This window comes from Rhinatrema bivittatum, chromosome 7, assembly GCF_901001135.1.
Source record: "Rhinatrema bivittatum chromosome 7, aRhiBiv1.1, whole genome shotgun sequence".
Lineage (NCBI taxonomy): Eukaryota > Metazoa > Chordata > Amphibia > Gymnophiona > Rhinatrematidae > Rhinatrema > Rhinatrema bivittatum.
In genome coordinates, this window is record NC_042621.1 from 260,899,537 (window position 1) to 260,927,319 (window position 27,783).

At 44.0% G+C, this 27,783-nt stretch overlaps 1 protein-coding gene and 1 long non-coding RNA gene across 5 annotated transcripts in view; one reads left to right on the forward strand and one right to left on the reverse strand.

The window, feature by feature from the left end:
* Positions 1-12,747, forward strand: part of LOC115095862 — a 49,633-nt gene extending 36,886 nt beyond the window's left edge. The window contains exons 2-3 of the long non-coding RNA XR_003857897.1: positions 10,064-10,141; positions 11,914-12,747. This is a non-coding gene — a long non-coding RNA (uncharacterized LOC115095862). The remainder of the gene's footprint in view (positions 1-10,063; positions 10,142-11,913) is intronic.
* LOC115095861 (zinc finger matrin-type protein 4-like) overlaps positions 1-27,783 on the reverse strand; it is a 354,259-nt gene that overhangs the window by 82,928 nt on the left and 243,548 nt on the right. The window lies entirely within an intron of this gene.

Sequence of the window (27,783 nt, forward strand, 5' to 3'; positions counted from 1 at the left end):
GTATCAGAACAGCCTATACTTGCCCGTGCTGATCCTGTGCACTGGGTAACAGCACCAGATGGCGGTACAGCATAGCACAGAACGGTTCTTCAAGTCCTAACCAGTAATGGCTTCATCAGGAGGATGGAATTGGCAAATAGCACAATTTAATGGTCATAATACTGACACTTAGTATTAATCATTTTAGCACAGCGTTGCAATGAAACAACAAAATGGACATGTATCATAATGATTTAAACTTGAAGAAATTCAGAGCCTTCTTTGTTTTTATAAATTTAAAAGTATGTATCACAAAATAAATAGCGACAAATTTTTCCTAAAAATTTCAAACATTTTTTTTCTAATATTGTGCCGGATTTTAATAGGGTTAAACGCATAAGGTACGCGTGTAACCCTTTTAACCCCCCCCCCCCTGCGCGCGCCGAGCCTATTTTGCATAGGCTCGGCGGCGGCCCCGGGACGCACAAAAAGGGGCAGTCGGAGGCGTAGTGTCGGATCGGGGGCGTGTGGGCGGTCCGGGGGCATGGCCGAGTGCCCCAACACAGCGGCCTGTGTCGGTGCCTGCCGTGCTGGTGCGCGTAAGTTACTACTGCCCTCATTTCAAACTCTATGAATATTTGTATCCACATCAGCACCTGAATATGGGAAATATCCTTTTGGTCCTTACTTGAATCTTACTAAATCAAGGACTGCGTGCATGGATATTTCCTGCTTGACATTGCCGAATCATGTCTGATTGAGAAAGCAGATGGGTGCTAATCAGAAAGTCACAATCAATGCAGGGTGAGATGCGGTTGAGGAGGCAAAGAAGCAGCAGCTTTGCATGCAGGGCTGGAAAGGAGACGTTAGTATCAGAACTCAGCTTTCCCGAAGCTAAGAAATTTAAGAACATCGTCAGGGAATCTCAAGAAAAAATAAACGTTATTGTCCTGCAGAAACCTAGGACCAACAAGTCTACATTAATATTTTCTACCGGCCGAGATTAAAAAATTGGGGGAAAATATGGGCAGAGGCCAGAAAGGCGGTGATGGAGCTGGAAACCCAGAAGCGCCGGAGGAAGCTGGGGAGAGGCGAGGAGGGGAAGGGAAATATGAAGGGGAAAGCAAGGCTGGTTAATGGGAATATCATCTTTCTTTATTAACTGTACATGAGAAGCCGATATGTTCAGTGCTGGTTTCACGATCTGGGTGATGGAGTAGAACGCGCACATGTCAGATACACATACCACGACTTAAAAGTTTAAAGTGCCAGCCCGTTGGCTCCGTGCAACAGCTGCACATTGCCAGGCGGAAGAACCCGGCTCTAGTTTTCTGTTCCTGGGTCTACTGGGACTTGAGATGCCGCGGAGCCAGCATTTATAGGCCCCTGGTGAGGAGGAAGTCATAACCATTTGTTGTCTGGGCGACACCTAGTGACGAGATGTAGGGCCCATGAATGCAGGGTTCCAGAAAGCACCCCAGTGCTTGTCGTCCCCCCCCAGTCCAGGACCATCACGGCAATGCCTGCACCCATGTCGGGAGGGGAAAATTTCACTGGGTCGCGAAGACCGAAGGCTCATGGTGCCCATTACCAGCCCTGGTTCCAACTGAACTGGAAGCCCAAAAGGGCAGAAGGAATCTGCTGGGTCCAAAAATGCAATTTCAACTGATCTTGACATTTTCGGAAACATGATCCAAGACCCAACAGCCTTCACTTCTCTCCCTTGCTGAGGTTCAGAACCCTAGCTGGCTCCTTTCATGCTGCTTTAATTGATTACTTTCCCCGGGCGTGGCCTGTCAGCTTGGCACTCTGCCTCAGGCATCTATTATTATACATAGGTTTGCTTATTTATGTATTCATTTGATCTCACTTGTTACACGCTATCCTAGTGCAGGCTTATGGTGGGAAACAACTTATTAAAGACTTATATAAAACTTCATAATCAACTAGAAAAAGTAGCATAAAATTACAAATACAGCTCTGCCAATATATTCAGAGGATAGGTCCTCCCTGGGACTGTCCTCCTCGTGTATATTACATTAATAACTTTGTGCAGGGTGCATCCCATCACCCTTTCACAGGGCACCAATTCAGTATTTAAATGTATTTTATTCCTAACAAAGTCTGAAATATATCAAACAAAGCATTATAAGACAAAAGCATGGATACTGAAGAATGAGACCAAACGTGAACAGAACAGAAGCAAGAAATAGCGAAGCTGATAGTGCCACAATCCCCACAAAGCAAGCTCTACATTCACCCTCCAGAGCCCGGAGAGATTCCAGATGAACAGAACCCTTCAGCAGGCATCCTCTACTTAGGTTTTGGGACACACTTAGCCAGTCTCCACAATGAATATGCATGAGATGGATTTGCATACAGTGGAGGTTGTGCATGCAAATCTGCCTCATGCAACATCATTGTGGAGATCCTGAAAACCTGACTGGCTAGGCGTGGGCCGAGGACTGGGTTGAGAACCACTGTACCTCAGGATTATGACAAGGAACTCCATTCCTGGATTTCTAACTCCCCCTCTTACAATAATAATTTGGCTTTTTCCTGCCTCCAAAATGCAGCATAGGCCTTATTCAATAAAGATTCATCCTCATGCCACAAAATGGGAACAAATTCTCTCTGAATGCAGCCCCAGAGGTGGAAACAGGAAAATCTGAACTGATAAACATCTAACCGTGGTATTACATTTAATTGTCAACACTGCTAGCGTAGTCTAGAACAGTGATATTCATTCCCAGCCCTCGAAGGCCACAGGATCTCTTTCTAATGAATATGCATGAGAGAGATTTGTGCACAACGGTGGGCAGGTGCATGCAAATCTCTCTCATGCATATTCATTAGGGATATCCTGAAAACCCGACCTGCTAGTGTCCCTCGAGGGCTGGGAGTGAATACCATTGGTTTAGAAGGATCGCTGTATGTGTATCACATATTTTTGACACTCGGGCTTTTATTAGATGAAGATGTTAAGCATAGAAGATGCAACCCACATCAGTTTATACAAAATTAATTTGAGGTTTTTGTCTCAACCATTACAATCATCCAGCATTTCAGCTGAAGTGCAGACAATAATCAGTCCAGTAAACATCTTCACAGCAGCTGCAGACCGAGGCAGCCAAGATGTCCATCGCACCAAGGAGAGAAAATGAAAGAAAAAAAAAAAAGCCATACAAGGACATCCAGCACCAGAAACACTGCAAAGTGACAAGGGGAGGGTTAGTAACAATGGGGGCAATTTCTAAACAGCCTGTGGGCTCTCAGGCCTATGGGTGCACTGTACCTTCTTGCGGAGTCTCCCTTTCAAAATCTGGGCTGGCGAGGGGAATAACGCAGGCACTTTTGCTACTTTGAAGCTGGGTGCAAAATCCACGCGTGAAAGTACAAAGTGCATGCGGGGATTTTAAAATGCAATCCCCGCCCGTCCTTTCCCACTCCCCATCTCTCCCCGCCGCTTTGATGCTGCAGCTCAGAGCTTGAGCACTGTGCACGGCCCGCGCCTACCTGCTCTGGATATTGGGGGGAGGGGGGGGGGGTGTCAGGATTTTTCAAACCTTGTTATCTTTACCCGCATAAAAATACCCACATACCACCCATATAATTCAAAAGAGATGCAACTCCCATAACAATGATGGACAGCAGCAGTCAAATTGTCCACAGCAGTAACGATATTAGTAAAATTCTAAGCAATGGGGAAAGGAGCTTCCCAGGCTTCTCTCCCTGATCACCGCGTGCTCCCATCCATGCACACAAATGCACAAACCATGTACACCAGCATGCGTTTGCATCTTCCCTCTGTTCTTGTGCACAAATCCGTACAAAACCCAGAACCATGTAAACAGTCCTACACATCACGTGCACCACCTGTGCGCACCCTTATACACACTACACACACACCCATGACAGCTAAGAGTATCAAAGGGAAGGGGCAACTCCTTTTCCTCATTGCAAAATAAACGGTGTTGATGTCGGCTGGCAGAGTGGGGTGCATGTGCTGAACGTCAGAACATCTGCACAGAGGCCCCCTATCACGTGTCTAGCTTTCTCTTTGACACCGCTTCCCCTCCTGCGCGCAGGTTTTTGTGCATTAAATGGAATTGAAACGAAATGAGATGGAAGTATTGCACTCTCATTTAAAAACGCCGAGTTCATGGAATTTAGCCAGGGTTACCAAAGCTCCAGATTTCTGCCCATTGGCAATTAAGAGTCTGAGGAGGAGCAGGAGAAGCAGCTTTGGGTATTAGGGAAATAGTGCACATACAGATTACATGCTACAATTGAGCTTAAGTGAACATTAGCAGGCACAGAATAAGGAACCACTGGCCAAGTCTTGTATAACTTAATTGGCTTGTAATTGCAACAGGCAGAGGTCCAGCACATATTGGCTACAGAACTTTCTAAACTGGCCCTAGCATTAATATCTTCCAAGTATCTGGAGTAACAAAACAGATATTTTGAACTACCTACTCACTCAGGTAACCAACCTTTACCCTCACGCTTCCTTTGAACACCCGGCATTTGGTATATCATCTTACCCTTACACTCTGGGCTCGGATCTGCAAAATTCATGGCGCTATTCATCCTGCAGTAGCTATATTGGGGCAAGCTCAGGGTTTTTTTTTTTTTAACTCTCTCCTGCCCATAGTTAATTCTGTGCATATTTTTTTTCTATCCTCTAAATTTCACAGAATCGAGGGCTCTCTTCTTAAGGAAGGACTACCTTATATTTTCTCTAAATATACAGTTAACTGCTTTCTCTCTCCTACAGCCACCCAATACTATTTAAAATCGTAGTTTGGTCTTTGAAAGGAACAAAGTGCTACATGCTGATTTATGACGTTTTTGAGTGAGTGAAAGCTATTGAAAATCAATGGCAAGATCCAGCAGTGATGTCATGAGCGGTGCATGAGATGGTTGCACTCCGACAGTGTGATAGTGTAGTTCAGATTACATGAACAGGCATCTGAGACCATTACAATCTGCTTTAATGGCAACAAAAGACGCATCAATCTTACAGACATCCCGCAGCTCACCAGATCAGAGAACGTGTAGGCTTCCTGTATGCACAACACATCCTTAACTTTCCCGGTTCCGGAAGAAGCTTAGCATGTCTTACTATTGCAATCTCCTGGTCTAAGTTCTTTTTCCATCGTAAGAGCTTTAAAAGGCACTTAATGTAGTTGAAAATGTTTCTCTCCATGTTAAGCCACCAATGGCTGTGGCCCTGTGCAGCCTTTCTTCCTCTGCCCTTCCCCCACCTGCTTCTTGATACTCTGCTTTTTGATCAAGACTTCATTCCCTGATTTGATATCGCAGCATTTCAGCTCCAAGCGTGAGACTTTTTGTGATATGCTGCTAGCCTGACCACCCCGCTTCCCCTAGGGATGTGAAGGAACACGTCAGCCCTTTTGCTCTCTAATGAAACACAACTTAGTATAGGGCTGTGCGCCAAGCTAGGCATGAAATGCTAATATAGTGTGTGCCTACTCGGTTCAGGTCTACCAAGTTAGGTTAATTGTGTTAATGAAGGGACTAGAAGTTACTCGTCATGGATGTGTTCCTACGCAATTATTAATGCAAACAAAAAACACCACCACATACATTGGCCTCTGTGGTCTTCAGCACAATAAAGAGTACTTATATCTCATGCCAGCACTTATTAATAAATTTTCTATAAAGATGGATGTCCAGAGTTAGAGAAAAGTGTGCCTATCAGAAGTCATCACTCAGGCAACAGAGTCTTTTATCAGGGGACTACACTGTTAGAAAATGGAATTAAATTAAGACCTTAATTCATTTTACACCTTGAATATTATGTGCAATTCTGGTCACCACATCTCAAAAAAGGTACATAGAAGGGCGACCAAAATGAAAAATGGGATGGAACGATTTCCCTATGAGGAAAGGCTAAAGAGGTTAGGGCTCTTTAGTTTGGAGAAGAGACAACTGAGTGGAGTTATGATAGAGCACTATACAATGATTGGAGTGGAATGGGTAAATGTAAATCGGTTTACTCTTTCAAAAAGTTAAAAAAAACGAGGGGACAAGCAATGAAGTTACTAAGTAGTACATTTAAAACAAATAGGAGAAAATATTTTCTTACTGAACACATAATTGACCTTTGGAATTTGTTGCCAGAGGATGTGGTAAAGGCTGTTAGTGTAGCTGGGTTTAAAAAAAGGTTTGGACAAGTTCTGGAGGGAAAGTCCATACATTTTTATCAAGGTGGACTTGGGGAAATCTACTGCCTATCCCTGTGATAAGCAGCCTGGAATCTATCCACCTTTTGGGATCCTGCCATATAACCTGTGACCTGGATTGTGTTGCAGGAGTGCTAGGGAGCGATCCCGCTTTCAGGGAGAGAGGTATGCCCTTGGACCATGACGTGACTGCAGAGAGGAGCTCCTTAGAAGTGCTGAGGCAGGTGAGACGAATCCCAGCATAGGCGGACAGGCAGAAGATCAGGGACTTCCACCTCCGCCGAACCTGACGCATCAGTAGAGACCCAACAATGCAATGCTGGTCTCTGGGGTAGCCCTCCAGCCACTCGATAGCCCTTTTGGACCTGCTGTATGGGAACGGCAAATGCACCAGGACAGACAGAGGTTGAGGGCAGGCGATGGAGCTGGAACAAGATGAGACTTGAAGACTGAAGACGATGATCAGACAATACTTGAAGACAATGTCAGACAATACTGGATGAGGATAAGGCAAGGCTGAAGAGAAGAACGTCAGGGACACTGATGAAGACACTTGCTGAATGAAAAGATGACAGAAGAGTTAAAAACTCAGTATGAAGGTATCCGGCCATGACTCGTAGCAGCATTCATCCTGGACTGAGGCTTCGGGGACCCAGCGTAATTGGCGCGGCCAACCTGAAGAAGAGACGGCTTCAGACCCAATGCGGAGAACGAATCAGAAGGTCAAACGAAGTTGAAGAGGACGGTTCACTAGGAGGTAAAGTCCGGAACCAGGATATCTGAGAGGAAGGCTACCCTGACGAGGGAGCCAAAGAGTCTGAAGGCTCCTTGATGTAGGAGCCAAAAAAGTCTGAACACTTGACAGCGAAAAGGACTGAGGATGGAGACAAAGGATTTGAAGACGAAGATAACTTGACACGAAGATATCAGGCACGTCAGGACATCTGGACTTCAACCCCCAAGACACTCAGTCAAGAGCATCCAGGAGGTGCCAAGTGAACTGAAGAACAAGACATCTGGACTTCGGACCCCCAGGTCATCCAGCCAAGGGCATCAAGGAGGCTCCAAGAGGTAGAACAACAGGATGAAGGACTTCAGGAAGGACAGGACATCAGAAGGCAAGACTTTAGGAGGATCTGAAGGTGAGGACATTAGGAGGGTCGGACGACGAAGACATCTGAAGAGAAGGACTTAGGATCTGGTGAGAGACCAAACATGGAACGAAAATGAGACGAAGGATCAGGAACCACAAATGAAGATAAGGGAATTCCCAAGAAGAACAGAGTGCCTTGAAGAAGCGGAGCTGGACGTCAGAAACTCCTGGACTGAAGAGCTGGAATGGAGGATCCAGGAGCAGTCCGACTCCATGACTGACTCCTTGCGAAGGTGAAGAGGAACTGAAGGCTGAGCCCTTTTGTAGGGCTGAAGAAGAACCACCTTGATGACATCACGAGGAGGAGACAGGAGGACTGGCCCTTTAAATCCAAAGAGGAGGCGCGGCTTAACGCCTAATGAGGTAGGACCCTGGGGAGCAGCCATGCTGCAGAAGAAGTAGCTGAAACGGCACTAGGCCAAGAAGCAAGGCTCAGCTGTAAAGGCGGCTTCCTGTCACACAGGAGGAGGACTGAGGGTGGCTCCAGCCGCATGAGGCACCGACAGCGGCCTAGCTGTGAAGAGGAAGCTGGAGGCGGCACTCCCTGCTGCGAGAAGGTGAGAAGAACAGGAATGGCACCCCGCCGTGCAGGACTCAGCGTCGGCGGGCTCCTGGCTGCAAGGAAATGGTGTCTGCAGCCTCCTGGCCGCGAGGTGAAGGAAAGATGGCGATGGCTCCTGCCATGGAGCATGGTGGCATGGCCCACCCTGCGAGAAGGAAGGCGTGGGCGGTCTCCAGGCCGCATGGAGGCACAGCAGCAAGGCCCGCCGTGCAGGAGCAAACTGTGGGCAGTCTCCGGACCGTGGGGACAATAGATGGCATCAAGGCTGGCAGGCCAAGAACGAGGTGAGAGGCTGCTTGTGGGCTAGTTCTCACAAGCAGAATCGTAACAGATTGGCCACTGCTGAAACAGGAAACTGGGCTTGATGGACTTTTGGTCTAACTTAGAATGGCAAATCTTATGCTCTCTCTAAACTACGAGTTCTGCTGTGAAGTTTCAGCTGGCCTCTACTGTCAGACCATGCCCTTGCAACTGATTGGCTGACACAAGCACTCTAATGCATTAGAAAATGAAATGTTTCTCCTAGCCAAGCAGTTGTGAGTACCAGAGGGCAAGGTCTGAGAGAAGAACTCAGTTGGACTTCTCAGCTGAAATAGTAAATGAAATAAAGATTTAAAAAAACAAACATATGATCCCATTTTCTAACAGCAATACAATCTCCTATGTGGCCTCCATCATAAGTGCAATTGCCCATTGCCTCACTGGATGCCCTTACACCTGACTCTGAACCTAACAGGTGAATTCTCAAAGGCTTACTTGTGTAGAAAAGGCCATATGTGCGTGATGCATATTTAAAAAAGGGGTCTCATATATATATATGTGTGTGCGCGAGCAAAAGTACACATGCAAAAAAAGGACGTGTTGGGAGCATTTCAGGGTGGGGTTCAAATGTATGCATGAAACAAAGTATTTTATAGTGACATACACATGAAGGTCATCCAGCTTATGCATATTCATTTACTACTGCTCATTTACGCACACAAATGCCGGTTTCATTTTGATTTTGGAACTGGCGTTTAGTGGGTTGGCTTCACCGGATGAGTGGACAAAGGAGCAGGCTAGGAGTGGGAGCGATTGTACCTGCGACAGATAGGGACCTACTGGGGTCAAATTGGGACAAACCTGGGTCATATGGGGGGGGGGGGGTTGTCATAGGGATAGACAGGGTGACACGGGATGGAAAGGAGTTACTTTGCATAGACAGGGTCATAAAATTGAGCGGATGTAAGTGTACCTGGGATAGACTGGGCAATAGTGGATGTTAACTGGGACAAAAGTTTTATACTTGGGATTACTAAGACAGATTGGGGTGAAATGGGACATACATGGCTATAAAGGGGGTGGGACATACTGGGGAGTGTGAGTCAGTGGTGGAGAGTCTCTTTTCAATACGACTCGAGTTGCCTATGAATACCCAGGTCACAAAGGCTGAGGAGGAAAAGAGAACAAAGGTGGAGGAGGAGGAGTACCCCTTAAAAAGAGTATGCAGGACTAGGACACAGTTTTTGGATCTGTCCAAGAAGCAAGTCATGCACAGGTTCAGGTTCAACAAGGAAACCACACTGTATCTGAAGTTAGAGTAGGACCTGCAGCCAATCACTTGAAGAAACCACGTCTTGCCAGTACACGTCAATGTCATTATTGCCCTGGCATTTTTCACCACCAGCACCTTCCAGACACCTCGTGGAGTCACATCTAGAATCAGCCAGACTGCCTCCTCTATGTGTATAGATTAGGTCATATTTGCCTTGCTCAGGAAAATATGCCAATATATATATCTTTCCCTCAGAGAAGACACTAACATCATCAAATAATGACTGATTTCTATCAAATAGCATGTTGCCCCTGTCTTGGAGGCTATCGATTATATTCACATTTCTATAAGAGCACCAGGGGGAGATGAGGCCACATTCCATAACCACAAGGGCTTCAAACTCCCTCAATATGCAGCTGATTTACGACACCAAGGGCATCAACCTGGATGTCATGCTCAGCTTTCTGGGATCCTTTCACAATGCCTATAACCTTTCACAGTCAGGAATTCATGACCGCTTCCAGAAAGGACACATCACTGGAGGCTGGTTTCTAGACAGAAATGCACTTATCTGTACCACAACACACCAACTAACCTCTTCTTATTGTCTCCCTCGTATCTAGGTGGTCTGACTGCTTTGGCTCAGAAGGACAGCGCTAACCCTGCCCTGTGAACTACCTCACTGCCCTTCTCTCCTACAGGTAATAGAGGATAATTTACTCAAAACCTGGCTCATGTTCCCTACAACAGGGTCAACTGGCATTCACTGAGAGGACGTTTGGCCTCCTCAAAACATGTTGCCACTGTTTAGACAGATCTAGGGTAATACTTCTCTACAATCCAACTAAAGTCTGTAAAATCTTTCTAGTCTGCTGTATGTTACATAACTTGGCTAAAACGAGGGGCCTGCCTCCTCCAGAGAGACTGCAGGGTAATCAGGATGAAAATGAGGATGAGGAAGAGAGTATGGGTCAGGAGGAATTGCAGGAGAAACATCACCAGAGTCAATGGCAGGCTATAGAGGAAAGGAATACAAAGTCATTTTAGATGGTGAATTTATTGATATGGTGCACTCAATATGATGATATATATACAAGATTTCAATTTGTGTGCTTCCTTGGCCGTCATCTTTCTTGGGGTGCTTCATCTTCAGTTTCCTTAGATTGTGCAGTCCTGGCCCTCCTCTTTACTACTATCTTGTTGCAGCTGACACTGTCTTAGGAAGGCATGGGACCTGGGGGCAATAGCACTTCAGATCTGCTGGAGGGGTCTGCAAGGCTCAGAATCAGGCCTGAACATGGCCCAGCAGCTATAATGGGTCTTTCCTCCTCCTTCTAGGCCACCCTATTCCTTCTGAGGTAGTGGCAATTGTCCTGCTGCAGGCTGCATCAGCGGAGGTGATGGTGGCATAAGAGGAGCAGTCAAGGGGGCAGGTGGAATTCCGACCTCAGAAGGTTCTAGCCAGGCACCTGGTGCTGGAAAGGGTTGTGGGAACTGCATCCAGGGACCTATGAAATAGTATGGAACTGGCAGGGCCTGGGACTGGCATCCTTTGCAGCATCTCCCTCCACAGTGCAGTTTGGGCTTCCATTGCCTCAAAAATGCCCTGTAGCTCATGATGCACACCCTGCATCTCCTCCCGTACAACATCTCTGAGGCTTTGCATTTATTCCCTCACAGCATTTTGGAGGCCATGCATCTCCATGTAGAGTTCTCCCATTTTCTCCACCACTCTGACTTTGACATTGAGGAGATGCCTCTCTGCAGGAGTAAACTGCACCTTCTCTTCTGGAGAAGAGATGAGCTCCTCCCTCTGCTGAGCAGGACTCCTGCTGGCCACCTGCAAGCTGCCCAAGATCAGGTGACTGTGAAAGAGGAGTGAACCCCTGGGACTCTTCCTTCTCCTCCATGGGCTGTTGCTGCTCCCTCTTCCTTCTCCGTAACCTCCACAGAACTAGCAGGCAGCACCTGTGAATCCTACTTTGCCCTTCGATGGCCACTTGATCCCAGCCCATCTGACTCATCACCAAGCTGCTCCCCTGCAACCCTTCATGCTTAACAGAATTGCCTCATGATCTCTCATTTAGTACTCCCTGCTACACCATAAAGAGGTCCATTTTCAGCCGTTGTGCAGCTCGGCTAGTTAGCCAGATAAACATATCTGGCTAACTAGCAGGGTATATTTAGCGGTGCAGCCATGCCGCTTAACCAATGTGAGCTGATCCTTGAATGTATTCACCCCTCCGTATGGGGTAGGGATTTACAGCAATTGTTAAACAGAAGGGAACAATTTTGGATTTTTCATTGGATACTGTGTCTCCTAGTGGTTTGAATGAACAATTAGAGTGGTATTCCCTCATATAAAACCTTTTTTGTGGTTTTTCCTGTTTTTCATATTTAGTGTTGTCATACGATTTTCTTGAATGACATTTCCATTTTCCTTTTAAGTACCATGTCTCTTCCCCACTTTTAGAGATTTTTGAAAAAAGGAAGATCTGAAGGACTGCAATCCTGGAGCGTGAGCAGCTGCGAAAAATTGATGTTGGTGACTTACAACTTGAATGAGACTCCCTCATGCCGTTCACTATGGAACACTGCAGCGACTCAGGGTGCTTTTACAAGGACTGATCTAAGTATTATTCTGGAAGGTTGTCTTTACCTCTGGTTGCTCAACAATTTTGCCACAATTTTATTTCCATTTGAACTTTTAAAAAAACTAAAAAATTATACAGTGATATGGACTTAGTTTCTATATGAAGCCTAAGATCAATGCATTTAGACTGCACAAACAGTGGTCCTACAAACCTTGTGCCATTTACTTTGTAAATTGGTCTGGGGAAATTCTTATTTTTGCTTTGCTTTGGTAGTTTTCCTGGTACTATTCAGTGAGTCTGGGCAACTTGTGTGATTTGTTAAAAAATAATGTGGCCATGATTATCCATGACCTGATTACAAGTCGCTTAGACTACTGCAATTCACTGTATATAGGCATTAAAGCAATTTGTTTGAAATGGCTGTAGCTCCTTCAAAGCATGTCAGCTAGGTTTGCTGACAGGTGCTAAAAAGTTGTGAGCCAATCATACCGATTTTGAAGGAGCCACACCTGCTGACAGCTGAATTTAGAGTGATGTTTAAAATCTTGGGGTTTGTCTTTAAATGTTTGCAAATCACCACTCCAAAGTCTCTGACAGTCTGTACCACAAGCCCACATGATTATTTTGGAGCGTCAGAAGGCGTTTGACAAAGTTCCTCATGAGAGGCTTCTAGGAAAAGTAAAAACTCATGGATAGGTGGCGATGTCCTTTCGTGGATTACAAACTGCTAAAAGACAGGAAACAGAGAGTAGGATTAAATGGGCAATTTTCTCAGTGGAAGGGAGTGGACAGTGGAGTGCCTCAGGGATCTGTATTGGGACCCTTACTTTTCAATATATTTATAAATGATCTGGAAAGAAATAAGACGAGTGAGAATCAAATTTGCAGATGACACAAAATTGTTCAGAGTAGTTAAATCACAAGCAGATTGTGATAAATTGCAGGAAGACCTTGTGAGTCTGGAAAATTGGGCATCCAAATGGCAGATGAAATTTAATGTGGATAAGTGCAAAGTGATGCATATAGGGAAACATAACCCATGCTATAATTACACAATGTTGGGTTCCATATTAGGTGCTACAACCCAAGAAAGAGATCTAGGTGTCATAGTGGATAACACATTGAAATCGTTGGTTCAGTGTGCTGCGGCAGTCAAAAAAGCAAACAGAATGTTGGGAATTATTAGAAAGGGAATGGTGAATAAAACGGAAAATGTCATAATGCCTCTGTATCCCTCCATGGTGAGACCGCACCTTGAATACTGTGTACAATTCTGGTCGCCGCATGTCAAAAAAGATATAATTGCGATGGAGAAGGTACAGAGAAGGGCTACCAAAATGATAAGGGGAATGGAACAACTCCCCTATGAGGAAAGACTAAAGAGGTTAGGACTTTTCAGCTTGGAGAAGAGACGACTGAGGGGGGATATGATAGAGGTGTTTAAAATCATGAGAGGTCTAGAACGGATAGATGTGAATCGGTTATTTACTCTTTCGGATAGTAGAAAGACTAGGGGGCACTCCATGAAGTTAGCATGGGGCACATTAAAACTAATCGGAGAAAGTTCTTTTTTTACTCAATGCACAATTAAACTCTGGAATTTGTTGCCAGAGGATGTGGTTGGTGCAGTTAGTATAGCTGTGTTTAAAAAAGGATTGGATAAGTTCTTGGAGGAGAAGTCCATTACCTGCTATTAAGTTCACTTAGAGAATAGCCACTGCCATTAGCAATGGTAACATGGAATAGACTTAGTTTTTGGGTACTTGCCAGGTTCTTATGACCTGGATTGGCCACTGTTGGAAACAGGATGCTGGGCTTGATGGACCCTTGGTCTGACCCAGTATGGCATTTTCTTATGTTCTTATGTCACAGGCTTTGCTAGCTACTCCCTTCTCTCTCATATGCCCATCTTACTGTTAACTCTTGCTCTGCTTTTAGCTGCTGTGCGCCCCACTCTAGAACAGTATAGCCTGAGAAGCTGAGGGCTCTGAAAATAATTAAAGCATGGCTGTAAGGAGCAGGCATTCGGTCAACGTAGATGCAGCATGAAGTTCAGTTGCGTCCAAATTGATGGGTCCAAAGCAGGGCTCTTAAGAATCATTAGGGTTTACTAGGCATTTATTATGTTTTGTTGTATATTGTATTACACTTTTAATACCTTGTTTAATTGTAACCCACTTTGAGGTCAAAGAGAAAAGAGGAAAATGAAATGTAAACAAATAAAAGGGTGCGTGGGATCGAGGGAGCCGCTCCCCAGGCTGCAGAAGGAACTCGAGTGAAATTTTTTAAACAAATCCTTTCTGTGATTTTATTGTGGGTTCTACTTGTATCTTACTAACGTTACAGCAATTAGGCCCATCACTGGGTTTAAGCAGCACCCCAAGCAGTCTAGGAAGAGGGATCCCCATCTGATGATGTGGTCACGATAGCGACTGCATAACAGCTGTCACTGTAGCTGTGGCAGGGTGCACTGGCATCCTCCCTACCAAGGCTTACTTTTCGCTCCCCTCCCCAAGGCCTGGCACCCCCCCGAGCCATTGCCAGTTCTGCCCATCCCTTCCGACACCAACAACTTTATCTGCAAATAGATCCTATTACCCCAGGGCTTAGCACTTAAGTAATCACTTTGAGTGGTGAGACCACCAAGAAGGGGGGGTGCAAGGCTGAAACAGGCAAATTGGTGACATCTTGTGACAGGAAAAGTAGGGTTTAAAGTAGGTATTAAAGAAAGATTTTCACTCAGCACCCTAATCCATATGCTATGCTATACTGTTACGTAGCCACAGTATATATGGGCTGTAACTTGTAATCGTGCCGTAATTACCAAGCATTTTGCAGGGATCTGTAATTAGTGTGTAGTTTCTGTATGTGGTATTAAAACTCAGCACAGTTACCCGAGTAGAGAAGATGACAAGATGCATGGGTCCTGTCGTCAGCACTTCAAACTGCTATTTTAATCCCTATACATTTCTGGTCTCTAATTACTGCTGAGAGAGCAACGTTCTTAAATGTCTTAATTATCTAAAAAAAAAAAAAAATGATGGTATGTATGAAAACAGCAGATATGTTCGCCTTTCTTGTACCATAATTAATATCCCTGTCAGTCTTCTTATATGCTGGGATTTGTAATTGCGATGGTAGCTGAGTCCAAAAAAAAAAAAAAGTAAAATTGAGAGAAACAGCAGGAATTCATGCAGTGAAACAGTACAATTACAGCAGATACCTGAGAGAAAATATGAGCAGAGAAATGCAAGAAGCAGCAAACAGAAGAACAACAACATGCTGAGTGCCCCCAGCCCTTAAAGTAGAAGTCACTGGCAGAGCACCTTGGTTTTGACATGACAGGAGGACACCGGTAGCCCCAGGAAATATTTTGGCACTAGTGCTTTCACTCTTCAGACAGCTGTGCAGCATTTTTTTTTTGGGGGGGGGGGGGGGGGGGGAGGATCATCGAGAAACACATTAGGCACCCCTGAGGTATAATGAGCAGGAAAAAATAAAAAAAGCAATCATCCTCCTCTGCATCCCCTCTCTTCCCCCCCCTGCCCTTCTTCTTGGTGGAAATTTCATATCAGACGCAGATGGCTGCTAATGGTAGGCTTAGCAGGTGCCCTGCCTCTGCTGCGTCTATGCAGATACAGTACTCACAAATAATTCTGTCCTTCCCATCCTCCCTCGGCACTTTCCATCTTCATTATGCTGCCAGTATAAAATAGCACCCATTATTTTTACTGTTTCTCTTCTAGGTGTTCCTATCTTCTTTCGGTCTGGCTTCCAGCTACAGTTATATAAGCCTGTTGTTGAAAATGTAAGTTTAGCCAACAAGAAAGAACAGCAGTGGGATGAAAGCCCTGTGATCTGATCAACTAGTGCATATCCATTCTTCCACTTCTGGAGGCCGGGGTCAGGTCACCATAAAAGTTAGAAATGATCCTCCTGACCTCTACCTGCCTCCTCTATCAGATGTCCATCCCTATCCATCATTCAGTTTAGTATCATTTGTAGTTGATACACAAATTCTCGGATTTCCTCTGAAACAAACTGTGAACAGTTAGAGGAGAGTTAGCATGATGACTGTCCTAACCTTCGACTTACCAAAATGAGGAAAGTCTTCCATTCCTCATCTGGTCAATGATACCAAACTACTGCTGTAACACAGACCTCTTGAATGTCACCCAGAGGACAGTCAGCAATAGACTCATGGAACTTGGAGTACATTGGATGACTTTCAAATCTCATCATAATGTAGTAATGCTGTCACTGTGTTAATCTGTTTCAAATATAAAGAAGTAAAGAGGTCAACTTGTTATTGAACTTACTGAATACATCTGTGAGTAGCTTTTGAGGGTTTTATTCCATCTTCATTTTGGAAGAAGAGCATAAATATGATAGTTTTATGTTGATTCCTTCTGTTTTGGGCTAGGGGTGGATCCTTTGATCAACAAGAGGAGAGGTACCATGAGGTAGTTTACCTTTCTTGTGGCAGGCTGCAGGTCAAGACGAGACTGGAAAAGTCGGAGATTTCCTGCTTTCCTATACCCCCGCTTTGGTATGCTGTATTTTAAAACGAGATGAACACCAGATTTGTGTGAACTTTCTGGAATCCATTTTTGGAATTTTTCAAAACCTGGATCATTCTTGAATTCTTATTGTGTATCCCTCCCGACGCAGCCTCATTGGCAAAGCATGGCCATGTTGGGGGACTTACTTATGAAGATTGCATAAATAAATCTATCGTTGATTTAAGTACTGGTTACTTGTTTCTGAAACCTAAATATGGACTTACCTAGTGTCACACACCATCTTCCTGCTTCGATGCTGTATATGTGACTTCTCTACACCACATCCTTCGTTTGTGGAAGAATAGATGAGCCAGGATTTTAGCAGTAGGCATATTCTTAAGAGGAATAAAATGGGCCATTTTAGAAAAATGATCTACTATAACCTAGATAGCTGTGCAACCAGATGAGGGTGGTAGGCTGGAGATAAAATCCATGGATACACAAGTCCAGGATTTTTGAGGTTCCAGCAAGGGTAGGAGATGGCCTGTGGGAGTGTGCCATGAAACCTTGTTCTGGCAGCAATTGGAGCAGGCTGCTACATATGCCTGGATGTCCTGCAGTAGACGTGGCCACCAATAATAGTGAGTAATGAGGTCCTGTCTCTTTTGAATCCCTTGATGTCCCCCAAGAAAGGAATTATAGGTCCATTTGAGTAACCTGGAACAAAGGCCCATGCAGACAAAGGTTCAGTGGATGGAAGGGTTTTCAGTAGAGACAGAGGACATAGCCAGGATTTTTATTGGGTCAATGAAATACTGTAGCTCAGTGGATGTCCCTTCTACGACAAAGGATCAAGATAAGGAATCCACCTTGCCATTCTTCTCAGCCAGTTTATAGTTTGTAAGATGAAGTTAAATTAGGCAAAGATTAAGGCCCAACAGGCCTGTTGAGGATTTAAACACCAGGCAGTCTGTATGTAGATAAGATGTTTATGGTCTGTATAAATCGTTAAGGGATGGCAGGCTCCTTCAAGGAGGTGTCTCCATTCTTTGAGTGCTAATTTCACAGCCAAATCCTGGTCTCTGATTCCATAGTTAGCTTTGGTGGAGGAGAACTTCTTGGAAAAGTAGGCACAAGGCAGTAACGTCCCACAGATAGAGATTTGTTACAAGACGGCTCCTACTCCTACTGAAGATGCATCAAACTCCAGGGTAAATGGTTGAGCTGGGTCCAACTGCTGCAGGACTGGTGTTGTTAGAAAAGCCAATTTGAGTTAGTGAAAGGCTTGAAGTGCCTCAGGAGATCAGTTCTTGGTGCTAGAACCCTTCTTCATGAGGGCAGTGATGGAGGCTACCAGCGTGGAATATTGATGGATAAATTGACAAGAATAACAAAATCAAGGACCCTTTGGATTGCATTCAGGCCTACAGGTTGAAGCCAGTCGGTAATTACCAGTACCTTTGCAGGATCCACTATTAGTCCTTTGCTGGATATTACATATCTCAAGAAGGGCAACTTGATCTGTTAAAATAGACACTTCTCTAACTTGGCGTACAAGGTGTGGTCATGTAGAGAGAGCACTGTTTGTACATGATCTCGGTGAGAATATCATCATGGATGCAGATCAGATTATAGGTTCCTCATATATCCAATTTAGAAAATATTGTAGCTCCCTGCAGATGGTCGAAGAGATCAGAAATCAAGGCAAGAGGGTACTTATTTTTTAATGGTGATGTTGTTCAAGCCTCATTAGTCAATACAGGGATGTACGGAGCTATCCTTTTTTCTGACAAAGAAGAATCCCACCTCAGCAGGAGAAGTGGATGCCCAGATAAATCCTCTCTCCAAATTCTCTGATGTATTGGGACATAGCCTCCGTCTCACGAGTAGCTGGAGGTCACGTGCTCGAGGGGGGTTTGGCTCCCGGAATCAAAACGGTGCAGTCATATGGGCGATGTGGAGGAAGAGTTTCGGCCTGTATTTTGAAGAATAGATCCCTGAAGGTAGCAAAGACCTTAGGCAATCCAGGCAAAGTTGAAATATTGGACATAGCAAGTCTAGCTGAAGCGTGAAGTGGATGTAGGCATTGCTGATGGCACTGAGGAACCTAGGCCAAAATGTCCCTGGTATACCAGTCTACATGGGATTGGTGAAACAAGATGGCAAGCCCAAAATCAGGTAGTCAATGGACCTTTTGAGTTGTAAGAAAGAGGTGGTTTCTTGATGCAGGAGTCCAATCTGTAGCGATATAGGCCAGGTGGTAGCCAGAATGATTCCTGGGAGTACCTCCCCATAAATGGATGATATATGGAAGGGCTTGTCCAAGGTTCCATAGGAATCTGAAGTCTTTTAACCAGGGCTTCCTCAATGAAATTACCAGCAGTGCCAGAATAAATGAAGGCCTCTATGAACAGCTCTCTGTTTCTGGTATTAAGCTAGACTGGTAAAACAATGTTTTTCAGGGGAGAGATAGAGAGAATGGAGCCTAGGGTAGCCTCCACTGTCACTCCTAGGCTTTAGAGTTCCAACTTCTCTGGGCAGGACATAGCATAATGGTCTTTGCTGGCACAGTAGACGTAGAGATTCGTAATCTGCAGCCATGTTTTTTTTCTTCAGATAATGTGAACCTCCTAAGCTGCTTAGGTTCTTCTTTGGATAAGGTCATGGTGAAGAAGGAGCCAAAGTCTGGAGGAGTTGTTGGAATTGAGGGGCCAATCTCACTGGGTGTCTGGTGGAATCTCTTTCCAACAATCTCTCTTGAAATCGAATGTCGAAGCATAGGCACAAAGAAATCAGGTCATTGAGACAGGTCAGGATGTCATGGGCAGCCAGTTCATCCTTCAGACGTTCAGACAAACCCTAGTGGAAGACTGCTATCTCTGTGCCTCCTCGTTCGAGTCTAATTCATCAGCAAGCATGCAGAATTGCAGTGCATATTGACCAACGGTCATGGTATTTTGGCAGAGACAGAGAATCTTAGCGGTAGCGGATGAATCCCAAGCAGGCTCATTGAACACTCTCCAGAAGGCAGCCAGGAAGAGTTGAAGAGTAGAGGTGCAGGGATTCCTCCTCTCCCACAAAGGAGATGCCCAGGCCAGTGCAGACCATATGAGAAGTGAAAAGATGAATGCAACCATAACTCTCTCAGAGATGAAATTGGAGGGTTGTAGCTCAAAGTAGATCTCACAGTAGGCCTTCTGGGTTCCATCGTACAGGGCTAGCAAGGGCAGGCAAAGAGAAGCTGGCAGTGGTGAGGCTGGTCCTAGAGGTTCTGGAGGAAGAGGAGAATGGGAGGAAGCTGATGGTGTGATCTGGGTCTGCAGGTGATCGAGCCTAGATTAGAGATCCTGTAACGGTTGCATGATTAGACTGTTGCTGCTGTATGGCATGGGCAAGATCTTGCAGGAATCCTGGCAAAGGAATGTTAGCTATGGCTTCAGAAAACTGTAATGGGGCTGGGGTGGATCCTTGCAAGTTAGCCTTCATGTGGCGGGCTGCAGGTCAAGATGAGACTGGAGACTGACTCAGGTCTGGGCAGACAACTAGAAGAGCATAGTGAAGGTTCTGACTGAGGTTGCAGCAGGCGGTAAGCAAGGCGAGGACAAGGTCCATTCTAAGGTCATGGCAGGCGGCAGACAAGACAAGGTTGAGATCTGTTCCAAGGTCATGGCAGGCAGCAGGCAAGATGGGTTCAGAGTCCAGTCTGATGTAGCAATGAGGAGGGCTCAAACAGAGACTAGAGAGACACAGGAACATGGGAAGAGACAAGGTAGAGCAAGGGAGGAGGAGAGGAGCACAGCAGGAAGGAAACAAGGAACTGGGCATGACAAGAGCAACTCACTCTGAAGACAGATGCATGGCAGGGGACCTGTTGCTGAGGTATCAGATGACTGCAAGAGTGAGTTTTAAATGCACAGCCCAGTCTATATCAGCAGCAGGAAACAGCTTGGATCCAGCTTCCAACAAAAACAACTGGGGTTTTTTTTTTTTTATAAATATAAAAACAAAAAAATACAGAGCTAGCTTATCTTAGCACCTTCTACAACATAAATTCAGGTGAACTCACAAATAAGGGGAGATATGATAGAGGTCTATAAAATAATGATTGGAATGGAACATAAAATTTGCCATATTGAGTCAGACCACAGGTCCATCAAGCCCAACAGTGGCTAATCCAGACCACAAGTACCTGGAAGGATCTCAAAAGGTTGATAGATTCCATACTGCTTATTGCAGGGACAAGCAGTAGATCTTCCCAAGTCAACCTTTTATTACAGTTTATGGACTTTCCCTTCAAGAGTTTGCCAAACCTTTTTTAAACCCAGCTACACTAACAGCTTTCACTACATCCTCAGACAATGAATTCCAGAGCTTAATTATGTGAGGAGTAAAAACAATATTTTCTCCTATCTGTTACTTAGTAACTTCATTGCAGGTTCCCTAATCTTTGTACTTTTTGAAAGAGTAAACAACCATTCTTAGGTACAGTGTCTTAGCACAGTGCTTCTCAACCCAGTTCTCGGGGCGAAACTGGGTTGAGAAGCACTGTCTTAACATACTCCCTGGAACTTCCTCCTCCCAGTCTGCACCTCATAATCCTTCTTAGGCCTGGGAATTTATTTCACTCCCCAGGGAACCGCCCCTCTGTCCTGATTTCCTATTTTGGGTATCTCTTAGGTGGACTAGACTAGATAGCTAAATCCAGTAGTTTAAGGTGTCCTATACATCCCTTCACATGGATATTATAGTTAGACTTTTAAAAATACATATAAAAGGGGGCTTGGGTGTCCAAATCTGAAGCTCTATAATTTGGCATGCATGCTGTGCTACATTAGGGACTGGATCTTTGGGACTACTTTTTACACCCTCTTAGAACAGTTATTAAGCTGGGTTGGGGTGCCTTTGTTAAATGGCCTACTGCAAATTGACAACTCTATGCTCCCAAATGCGCTAAAAACACATCTACTAATGAACTCCTGTTGGCAGCATGACTGCAATTATGCAAGCTGACAACATCCTAGCAGACTTATTCCCTCTTATCAATTGTGGACAATGGTATATTTTTGTCAGGTATGGGTGATTCTGTCCTTCACAGATGGAAGGAGAAAGGGGCTTATTACTATATCCCAGCTGCTCTCCATCCAAACTGGCTACTCTTTAGTTTTCAGAAACTACGGGAACAATTTCTCCTACCTTTTTGAAATTGAGACACTTCATAAAGGAACATTTTGAATCGTTCCAAGACTCCCATGCTTCTAGGTCCTTGCTTGATATAGTATGCAGTGAAGGGAAACAGAGCAATTTTCTAAAGCCCTACGTTCTTGTCCCTGCTACTGATGAGATCAGAGTATTATATAATCGATGGCAGGGTGGGTCAGAGTTTCAATTGGGCTTCTCTGAATTTAAAGAATGCTTCCCCAATCTAGTCGAACTTATTGAGAATGTCCTGCTGAGAGGAACACAGAATATGTTTTTATGGGGACTATTTTATTCTCCAGCTCAGGCGTTTAAAGTCCGTCTCTGCAATAAGGGGGAGGGTACTTATGACCATTGTTTTTGGACTTGTCCACCTATTCAAATGTTTTTGGGGGCAGGTACAGAAATGCTGTTTAAAGATTTTGGAGAATGACATTCTCGAGGACCCTGATGTGTGGTTATTTGGATGTATTTTATGGGCCTCCCCTTTGGAGCAAAGGGAGAACTGGAATTTATACAAAAGGCTGGTTTGATTGGAAAGAAGGTAATCCTGATAAGAGTGGGAAGGAGATCATAGCCCACATATTGACTCCTGGTTTCAAAGGATGGTGAAATTATTTACATATGACTATCTCACAGCCAGATCGTGTTCTCAAAAAAAGATTTGATGTTATGTTATTTATATGGTCAAAGTTTATGGATCATATATCCCCAGCCACCAGGTCAGCTTTTTCAATCTTATAAAGAGAAGAGGATTAGTACCACCTCTCCTTGAAATGATTGTGCAGGGGTGCTGCGATATTAAGATAACATTCTCCTAGTCCGAAGTATGTCAAAGTATTAATTTATTGGCACTCGCAGTCCACTTCACTCCGTATTACTCCTTAACCGGGTTGGGTATGGTATTGTACGTGTGGGATGGAAGGGAAGGGGCATTCGGAAGAGGGTTATGGGGGTCTATTAGGGTAAACATCTTTGCATAAATTATGTTGATTTTTCTTTTTTTTTTTTTTCTTATATGCCCATATTTGTATACGGGTATATTGCTGTATTATCCTTGCATTTATTCTGTTAAGATACCGATTTCACCTGTAATGGACGAAAATGTTTTTGATTGTATGTTCACATTCATGGCTCCATTTAATTCAATAAATATGGTTGGGAAAAAAATATGGTTGGGAATAAAATCCAAAGTTTCATAATTATTTATATATAATTAATTTGAAAATAAAAAATACTTTTGATCTTTGCATTTTTCCCAGTATTGTACTCTCGATCCTCTAATTTCTGAATGTTCTTGATTCCTTTTCCCTTTCTTTCTTTTCATTTTACTTTTCCCTCCTAGAACTTTCCTCCTTCCCTTCCATGCCACTTCTCTCCATCTCTCTTTTCTGCCTTTGTAACATCCATCACTTCAAGCTTCTCATTCTATTATATCTCTTCTATTTTTTTTTTTTTTTTACCTTTCACCCCTTATCTCCTACCTTTTCTTCCATCACCTCATCCCAGCCCTTTTTCTCCAATCTATCCCTCCAAGCCATCTTTCCCTTTTCTCCCTTCCCCTCTCCAGGTCAGCTCTCTCCCCCTTTCCTATAACCCCTCCCAGCCTATCTCCTTTTGTGTCCCCTGTCTCTCAATATACCCCCCTTCTTTCTCCTCTCCCTCCTCAGTATTATCCTCCTGTCTCTAGCCCTTCCTTCCCCATTTCCATCTCTAGCCCCAGCACACCAGTATCCCTCTCCCTTCCCTCCACAATTTTCTCCTCCCCCCCCCCCCCCCCCGGTAGTCCCCTCCCTCATCTTCCTTTCTTGTGCTTGTTTCTACATTCTCTTCCCTCCGTGCCCCCTCTGTATCTTTTCCTCCCCTCTCCCTGTACCCTTGTCTCTATCTTGTCTTTCTTTCCTTTCCTTCCCATGTGTCTCCTCTATATTTGTCTCCCTCTCTCCATATCCTTATGTTTCTTTCCCTCTACCTTCTGTGTTTCTCTTCTCCTCCACTACCCTGTATCCTGTTTGTCTCTCCCCTCTCCTATATGCTTCTTTCTCTCCTCATCCATTATACCCTTTTGTCTCACCCCTCTTCCTCCCCTATATATCTCTCCTTGCCCTTCCTTTTTCCCCTCTGTGTCTCTCCTCCCCCTCCTCTATGCCACCTTGCTGGTGGATGAAAGGAATCAGTAAGTTTTTGCTTGGGACATTGTCTTTTTTAAAAGTATTGGGGCAAAGTTAACTATTTGGGAATATTATTTAGTGTGTTTGTGCTTTTAATAGTCAGTAAGGCAGTGAAGAAACAAGTTAGACTGTATTTTTAAATAGTCAGTCAATAAGGCAGCTAGTAAGCAATAGGTATCGTGTTTATTTTTAAAAGTCTGTAAGGCAGCTAGAAAACAGAACTGAGTGTTTGTATTTTAAAAAAAAAAAAAAATCAAACACACACAAAAAACAAACCAACCCCAAAAAGTAGCCAGAAGCTAGAAATAAGCTAGGAGCAGTGTATACCTAAGTAAAAAGGTTGAAAAGTTCAGCTCAGTTACTCACCTTGGAAAGGTGTTGAGGTAGTGTGATTTGGTTTGAATAGGTAACAACATTTGTTAATCAAGAGAGCAGTGAGTCACTCTGGCTGACTAAGTGAAGTTAGACTGCTTGTACCTCCAAGGTAGCATTCTCTGATATGCTCCCTGTTCCATGCGCAGGTCACCAGAGGCAGGCAGAGCTCCGGAGTCTCAATGCCTGGATGAGACGATGGTGCGAGGAAGAGGGATTCAGTTTTGTTAGGAACTGGGGAACCTTTTGGGAAAGGGGGGAGACTCTTCCAAAGGGATGGGCTCCACTTTAACCAGGGTGGAACCAGACTGCTGGTGCTAACCTTTAAAAAGGAGATAGAGCAGCTTTTAAACTAGAACAAAGGGGAAAGCCGACAGTCACTCAGCAGTGCATGGTTCGGAGAGAGGTATCTTCAAAGGATACTAATGATGCATTAGAATTAGGGCATCCCGACAGTGAGGTTCCAATAATAAGAAAAGTAGTCCACGTGCCTGTAACTAAAAACTCACCTGAGCTAAAAAAAATCTAACTTATCCCTATAAATTAAAAAGCAGAAGGAAAATACAAACAAAAAACAAACTTTGAAATGTTTGTATGCTAATGCCAGAAGTCTAAGAAGTAAGATGGGAGAATTAGAATGTATAACAGTGAATGATGACATAGACTTAATTGGCATCTCAGAGACATGGTGGAAGGAGGATAACCAATGGGACAGTGCTATACCGGGGTACAAATTATATCGCAATGACTGAGAGGAGCACCCGGTAGGCGGTGTGGCGCTTTATGTCCGGGATGGCATACAGTCCAACAGGATAAACCTCCTGCATGAGACTAAATGCAAAATTGAATCTTTATGGGTAGAAATCCCTTGTGGTCGGGGAAGACTATAGTGATAGGAGTATACTACCATCCACCTGGTCAAGATGGTGAGACAGACAGTGAAATGCTAAGAGAAATTAGGGAAGCTAACGAAATTGGTAGTGCGGTAATAATGGGAGACTTCAATTACCAACATTGTCAACACCAAAAGTGGAAAAAAATGAAGCTTAGAAGTAAAGGCTAAAGAAGGCGTCAGCAAGCCTGACGTTGTATGTTCACATAGAGACACCAACCGGTCTTTTCAATCATTCGCCTTCTTTAGATTTATTAACTTTCAACAACTTTTTGTTCAAAAATTTTTTCTTTTTCTTAAAATATCCTCCGTTAGTCATAGACTCTTTAAAGCGGATGTATTTAATTTCAATACGGCCCTACACGGCCCGTGTTTCACCCGAAAGCTTCCTCATCCGTGGATGAACAAAGAACAACGAACAAAAGCCTCTAGACATGTAACATTCGACTCTAGTGGAGATGATTCATCAGGTGATGATCGCCCACGATTACGAGCAGAATCATCAACGACACAGTCTTTTTTAGGACGGAACCAACGAGGATCCCGGCGACCATACCGCAATTGATACACGCGGTACAACCCACCAGGGTGGCAAGACAACTACGAGCCCCGAATCACGCGCTCACACAACAAGGATCCCTAGTTCTAAATTTATCATCGTGGGCTTTGACATCAAACCAATTACAGGTTTTAGAACGTGGATTATCTTTTGTGCCTAGTACACTAGGCGATAAATTTTCTTTACAGGTTGCGCTATATCGATTTGTTCGCAATTTGAAGATAAAAAATTTTTTTGAGACTCATATACCGACTATGGATTTATCAGTGCTATCTAATGCCTCTGCTTGGATACCGCCTGGACCAGAAGATCCTGCCTTAAAAGTTTTCTATCAATTAGTGTCACAAGATATCACATCTCTGCATTTGGATACACAGAATCAACCATTTTTCAACATGTCACGCAATGAAAACACTGCCCTTCATGAATTACAATCAGCTCAAAACATCATTATAAAACAGGCTGACAAGGGTGGGAAGATCGTTTTGCAAGATCGGTCAGATTATGATAGAGAGATTCATCGCCAACTTAGCAATTCTAAATTTTACAAACGTTTGGATTCGGATCCCACTGTTGAGATTCAACAAGAGATTTCTGATATTGTAAAGAAAGGTACTAAGTTTGGCTTTCTCACTCCTAAAGAAGTGGTCTATTTAACTAAGAGACATCCTCGTGTACCGGTGTTTTACACCTTGCCTAAAATTCATAAGGACATTCATCATCCTCCGGGACGTCCGATTGTATCGAGTTGTGACTCCTTATTAGAACCACTCTCACGTTTTGTGGACCATTTTTTGGCACCCTTTGTCCCTTGCATCACATCATTTATCAAGGATTCATCTGAAATGATTATTTTTTTGGAAAATCTTGATATAGACACCACAAATGTAATGATGGCCACTTTAGATGTGGAAGCCTTGTATACATCGATCCCTCAAGATGAAGCAATAGAGATTGCTGAAGCAACTTTTGAACAACGTCCGAGACCACATAGGATCCCAAGTGCCTTCCTGTTAGATCTATTGACTGTTGCTCTGAAGAAGAATTTTTTTGCGTATGATCGTCAATATTATCAACAGATTTGTGGCACAGCCATGGGGGCCACCATGGCCCCAGACTTAGCAAATTTGTACATGGCCTTTTTTGAATCACAATGGCTGACAAATCACCCTTTTCAACCACAATTAATAACATGGAAACGTTATATCGATGACGTGTTTATTTTATGGAGAGGTGACACAGATTCCTTTGAAACATTTACGATTTGGTTAAACTCTTGTAATATAAATTTGAAGTTTACGTCTCACATCGAATCGACCACTATTACCTTTCTGGATATACAAATTACTTTGACTGGTGGTAAATTTATTACTTCATTATACCGGAAGCCTGTTAGCTCTAATACGTATTTACATTATTCCAGCGCCCACCCGATGAGCTTGAAAACTAATTTGCCAGTGAGTCAATTCATTAGAGCCCGACGTCTATGCACTACAGTTGCAGACTTTGAATACCAATCTTCGATTCTAAAAGATCGTTTCCTGGCTCGTGGTTATCCACGTAAGTGCATCCGAAGAGCTTACCATAGGGCTAAATATTGCCATCGTGAGTGGCTTTTCCTTCCGCGATCTGCTGAGACTGAGTCACGTCATACGTGTGTCCTCCCCTTTTCCACATTCGCCCTGGAAATCCGTCGTTCGATTTTAAGAAATTGGCATGTACTACAGCTGCATGATATTTTTCAAACACCTCCCCGCATCACTTTTTCTAGAGCTACCAACTTGAAACATGCTTTAATAAGATCTGACACTTCGATTGATCCCTCTTCATCTATGCCATTAACAGGTTCACATCAACCTTGCCAAAATTGTTCTGTTTGTGGTTCTTCTATGGACATCCAAGGCAGTCTGACCACTGCATCAGGATATAAGATTTTCTTAAAACACATTACAACATGCAATTCTGTGATGGTGGTATATCTGATACAATGCCCGTGTCAACTTCTCTATATCGGTAAGACCAAAAGGGTTTTAAAGACAAGAATGATAGAACATCGC